The 6000-nt window shown below is 38.4% G+C and overlaps 1 protein-coding gene across 1 annotated transcript in view; it reads left to right on the forward strand.

The window, feature by feature from the left end:
* Positions 1 to 5309, forward strand: part of KLF7 (Kruppel-like factor 7 (ubiquitous)) — a 62211-nt gene extending 56902 nt beyond the window's left edge. Inside the window, exon 6 of the mRNA XM_010185542.1 lies at positions 4820 to 5309. The gene's annotated coding sequence lies outside the window, so the exon portion shown is untranslated. The remainder of the gene's footprint in view (positions 1 to 4819) is intronic.
* Positions 5310 to 6000: the final 691 nt, after the last annotated feature.

Raw genomic sequence — 6000 nt, forward strand, 5'->3', positions numbered from 1 at the left:
TTTCCATTCGTCAAGTTGATGCTGTAGTCCACTCCTATATGAAAACACGTAACAATATGAACAATGAAGGAAGGGTTGGATTTTACATACAGCAGTGAGGCTTTTCCAAATGATTGGTCTAAAGTATTACTAACCTAGAGGTCCATTTTGGCCTACTGTGTGAACCAACAAGGAGAAGTGAAGGTCTCATGCTCACCCTTCAGTCCTATTGATCATTTCATTACGTTGGCTCAAAGTGGATTAAAGTCTTCATTACAAAAGAAAAAAAAAATTATCTTACCGTAACTTGCGTTTGAAACTATTTGGCACTGGCCCTGACTCCAAAGACTGCATTTAGGACCATAAAAATGGCCTATGCAAGCAGGCAGGTGGTCATTAGGTTGTATATTTTGTATATTCTGAGACCATCCCTACAAGATGTGTCTAGAAATGAAACAAAATGACGCGTGGTCCACAAATGGTTGCTGCTCTTTTATACTGTATCAGCCAACTGCCCTTCTTTGACTGTTTTGACTCATTGACTGTTAAATATTTCCCTCAATTTGTGTTTTGGGAGGTAAAACTGTACTCTTAGGGAAAAAAAAGAACAAACAAGAACTCAATAGATGTTTAAGAGCCGTCACCGGGATCCTTGGCACTTGAATTCTCCGCATTTTGCAACCTTTGGTTCCAGTGAGAGGTTGAATTTACTCAAAAGATGCTGTTTTTCCTCACAGTTTTCGCAAGACACTGTGGCTGTCAACTGAACACTTTGGGGACGGGGGGGGAATACGATGTCTGGCCCATATGGCATGAAATATGGACCAAAATCTAACCATCTTTTAGGGACAATGATGTAACATACATGATAAGAGCATGAGAGAGAGCAAGAGAGAGAGTGAAAGAAAGAAAAGAAAGAGAGAAAGAGAGAACGAAAATTGAGTTTATTCCAAAGATTTAAAACTAACCGTACTCTATATGTGTATATATATATGCTTATATATATATATGTATACATTTAAAAATTGCGGAGCACTGCTTGCTGACAATCTTGTGTTTCTCTACTTCTGTATTTGCATTCTTTTTATGGCCATTCCACCCAGCTGTTCCACTGGGACTGAGGGCCCTAGAATCCAATTTGTGTTGGAATATATAGAGCATCCTGCCAGATGTCTAATGGGAACAGAAACCTCAGCTGTGTGAAACTGTAGAGCATCCAGTCAGTGCATTAGATTTAAAAACGGATGAGAGAATCCTAGAATTTCCTTACTGAAGTGTCCTAAAGTGTGTGCTCTCAAACCCACCACTATGATATTCATTGGCTGTGAACCTGCAGAAATATCCTCCTTTGACCTCTAAACACACCTGCCTTTAGACATGCTATCAGTACTCTACAAACCTTAATTATTAAGTGACAGTTTAAGTACCTGACTCTTATTTAAAATGGAAAAAATCAAGCAAGACTGTTTATTTACTTCAAGTTGTCATTTATGGTCTTGTTGACATCTCGTTTAAATATGGCAGAACAGGGGCCTCATGGGAAAAATCATGCTGAAATGTCTGATTATTTTGTTCTAGTGGCAGACCTACATCCAAATCATGGATCCAAATAGCCAAAAAAAACCATACAGAAAAGGGGAATAAGAGACTTAACCACATTTCAGATTTCTCAGGCTCTCTCTGTAGCAGGTCTTGAACTCTGAAGCCAGATTTTGGTCTTTGGGACCATCTCTTCTGTTTGTAAAGGGAGATATTTTTCACCTGTATACATGGTGTACTCAGTCAATCTCTGGACTTCAGTTTTTGGGGTGCTCATATGCAAGTGTCTTAGTCATTACTGAAATTTTGAACCATAGCTGGTATTTTGTAGAAGGAGTCCTAATTTTGGAATGACATAATTAGTGACATATTCCAAAAGTGTTCTTTTTTAAAAATGGTGAGTTTTGTTTCTTCACAGGTGTTTTAACCTGTGCGCTTCAAACTTGTGTGATCTGTTATAGCTAGATCCTTTTTAGGGCTGTGTCTCCTTGCTAAAGTTGTACAGTTGTCCTCTAGTTGTAAACTAGGAGTAGAAACAGACTAATGAGAAAAGGCTGATCTTCCCTATAAGGCTTCTTGGAAGCAAACTCATAAATAGATGATTTGGTAATAGTTGAGGACTGAGTTATCCAGCTGTAGAAAGGAGAAACAACCTTGTTTCCTTCACGCTAGATTTATGCGTATTTGCAAAAAAGAGAAGCCATTGCAAGAAAGGTAGATGAACTATAGGATGAGAACAAATTGAGACAAGTCTCACAAAATAGTGTACATAGAGGAAGCAACTAAAGCAAATACGAGTTTTTGTGAATAGCTAAATAATATTTTGGAGCAGAGCAGTCAATCATAGAATCATGCAGGTGGGAAGGGACCTCCAGAGGCTGTTTTAGCCAACCACCAGCTAGAGCTTAGGGCCATATCCAACTGATTTTTAAATATCCCCAAGGATGGAAATTCTACAACCTCTCTGTGCAAGCTGGTCCAATATTTGACCACCTTTATGGTAAAAAAAAAGTAAATAAAATTAAAATGAAGAAAAAAATCCATCTGTCAAGTAGAAATTTTCCATGTTCCAACTTTTTTTCTTTGCCTCTTCCACTGTGGATGTCCAAGAAGAGTCTGGCTTCTTCTCTGCACTCCCTGTTAGGTATTTGGAGACAGCAATAAGATCTCCCCTTACCCTTCTCTTCCTAAGATTGAACCGTGTCTCTCAGCCTCTCTTCATCTGTTGTATTCCAGAACTTGATCTCCAGGGTGTCTCTCAGCTAGACTTGCTTCAATGTGTCAATAATATTCTGGTAGTGAGGAGACCAAAATCAGGCAGAATATTCCAGACCCAGACATACTTCATGTTACAGTGTTGATATATTTATTCTGTATTTTTCCATTATCTAATTGAGACAAGCTACACTCTGTGATGAGATTCTGTTTTGAAAACTGACTTATAAAAAATCATTCAGGAATCACCAGTATAAAAATTTTTCTAATCAGATTTGCTGAATCTATGTATAAAATATTTTGCTGGCAAGCAAAATTCTGCTTTTCCAAGATAATAATTGATGATTTACCTTAAACTAAAAAAAGAAGGTATTGTTTCACTCATACCATATCAAATATGAAGGAACATGATTTTAATCACTTTTTAGACCAGAACAGCACTTCAGTGCATCTTTGTTCTGTTTGTTTTTCCCCTTGTGAGATAAAGAGTAACCTAAGATATCACATGTATTTTATAAAGATTGGTCTAACAGAAAAGGCGATTCCAGAGTCCAGAGTATTTTTAATTATCCGAGTTGTTCTTTACAATAGCCAGTACTCGATCTAGAAAATTATATTACTTAGATGAATTGTCAGATGAAGAAAAAAAACAAAGGACTGAAATCCTAGATTCTTTCAATGTCTTGGACAAGACCCTGAGCAGTCTGATCTACCTAAGCTGGTTTTTAGGCAGAGGGTTGAATTAGGTGACCTCTAGAGGTACCTTCCAACATTAATTTCTGTGTTTCTATGATTGATTCAGTTTAGAGCACTCTCTGATTAAGTATGTACCAGTTGTAGGACAGGTCTGTGGGGTTTCTCTCAAGCTCTGATAATTTCATCTTTATTAAACTTTGTAAGACTTCTTCATGAGGGAGACTTACAGAGCAGGAAATCTTAAAAAACCCCAAAACCCTTAACAACCCGATTTGGACCAATATCATACCATGAGATAAGTCACAGCTGCAGGAACCAACCAGATACTATGGAAACAAGTTTGCTAGCCTGGAGGGCCCGTGTGATGTCTCAAAAATGGTTTGCAGGACCTGAAATCTAAGCCAACATATATTTCCACAAAGGTAACGTTATTTCTTTTTTTTCATTCATTCTTATTTTCATTGGACTTTTTGGAATTGGGTTTACTGGTTTTTTTAGGCACATTTTCACTTAATATGTGGAAAGCACTGACCAAACACAGGTGGGGAAGAAGAACCTGAATGCGAGGGGAGCCCCCCCCAGTTCCTTGCTTTTGGAACTGTTTTAACATCAAGAGTAAAAAGGGTAACTGATCACTGGAGTCTATAGCTAACGTGGAGTTGCAGTGATTGTGTGTGTCTTATCTGTGACTTTTGTGATACCTGCAGAATCAGGCTTTCTCCTTCATTGTTACCTGGCCCTAGACCATTTGGGCCTTTTAGCTGTCTCTGACACAAAGGCTGCTTCTCCTGTTTAACGTAGTTTATCTGTGTACAAGACAGGTCATAATTGGTGCTTTTGACAAAACTGATGAAAATCCAACTTATGTGATTCCTTTTCTCTGCCTGTTCCTTTAACGTGTATCAAAATCTTTACACTTAAAAAAGAAAAAACAGGAAAATTTTGTAAATAATTTAATATTACTAGGCTGGCACCCAGTGGATCAAGGGCTTTTCTTTTTGATTTCATTCAGGACTTGGCACATCCTGCCATTCCATCCAGTAAGACTGTTTTTAGGCTTTCACATCCTGGGTGACGCCTCTAACCCAACACTCTTCTGAAGTACTTTTTGCTGATTTCAGATAGAATTGCACTTGCAAAGATCCTCACATACCAAGAACCAAAACAGTGCTTGACAATAACTCTATCTTGAAAAATGAAAAGTATTTCCTCCCAAGATATTAGAACTACTCATCAACAAGTCTTGCCTGTCTTTCATTAGCATTAAATCTACGCCTTCTTGAGTGATCATTTCCAGATCAAGCTTGGATGTTCTTCTTCTTTTTGTCACATTTGTATCTCTTTTTATTAATAGTTTAGTGATGACTACTACAGTCTTTCTCCTCCGCAGCTCTACACTGGCTTCAGTGACAAAATTTAGCATTATAAGAACTGTAGGATCTGGCCCACCAGGTACTAAGTTCTGTCTTGTAAAGCTGAGGCTTCCTTCTAGAGGAAGAAGTCCAAGACATACTTGTGCTATATAAGTTATATATATAATGATATAGATGTATATATAAATTATATACATAAAATGTGGAGATGAGGGGGGAGTAGGCTGCCTTTATCACCTCAAGAATGGGTTTTCCCTACCTGAAAACTTCCAAATGCAGGTGTCATTTTTCAAACAGGGTTTTATAGTTTTCCTTAATGCTTGATAATGGCATTTTTGGTGTAATAATTAAAGTTGAAACTTTTCGCGATTTTCAAAATGAAAGCTTTGATGATTTTTTTTAAGTGCTTTGGTCCTAACTTCTATATACTGCCAGAAAACAGGTTCTTCACCCTGTCTCTGTGTGGATGTGGATGTACAGCAGTATGTCATATATACCTACACAGAAGAGGAAACTGAGCTACTGACTTACAGTTTGTAGTAGCCAACTGTGCCTATTGCTTTGATTTAGGGAGGGCACTTGCTGTTGCCACTGCATTTTAGGAATCATGTCAGCTTCTGTAGGAAAGTTTTCAACAATGCTGGGAAATACATGTTGCTGTGTACTGTGAATGAGTAGGCTTCAAATCTGGGGATTGGGAGGGGAGGTGGGAAGGGAGGGGGACGAGGGCTTAGCATGTACACAATAAAAGTGAACTAGAATGGACAGAAAGGTGACAATTTTAGCCTTTATTGTTGGGCTCTCGGGGAAGTGAAAAGGTAACACGCGGTCCCTGGAAGGCCTGATGGCTGAAGGGCTGATCTTTTGTTTTCGCAACATCCATTTTACCCGTCGCTCTGTATTTTAAACCCCAGGTCTGTTGGATTCTGGAAGTAGATCAAAACACTGGTTTAAACACTACTTTATTACCAAGGCCATGTCTCTACCAGGGAAGTTGCCCTACATTAAAGTATCAGTCTCGTTAAAATAATTGTGTTGCTGCACCTATTACTTGTTTGCCGGGATTGAATTTGCACTGGCATCCTGTGCAGTTAAGCTGAAGTGTAAGAAATGCTTCAATCAATTAAGATACCTCTACAGGAAGGTTCTTGCACCAATTTAAGTATCTGGGTTTGAAATCACTGCGTGTAAACCGTGA

The sequence above is a fragment of the Mesitornis unicolor genome, unplaced genomic scaffold, assembly GCF_000695765.1.
Source record: "Mesitornis unicolor isolate BGI_N332 unplaced genomic scaffold, ASM69576v1 scaffold17945, whole genome shotgun sequence".
In the NCBI taxonomy this organism is placed as follows: Eukaryota; Metazoa; Chordata; class Aves; order Mesitornithiformes; family Mesitornithidae; genus Mesitornis; species Mesitornis unicolor.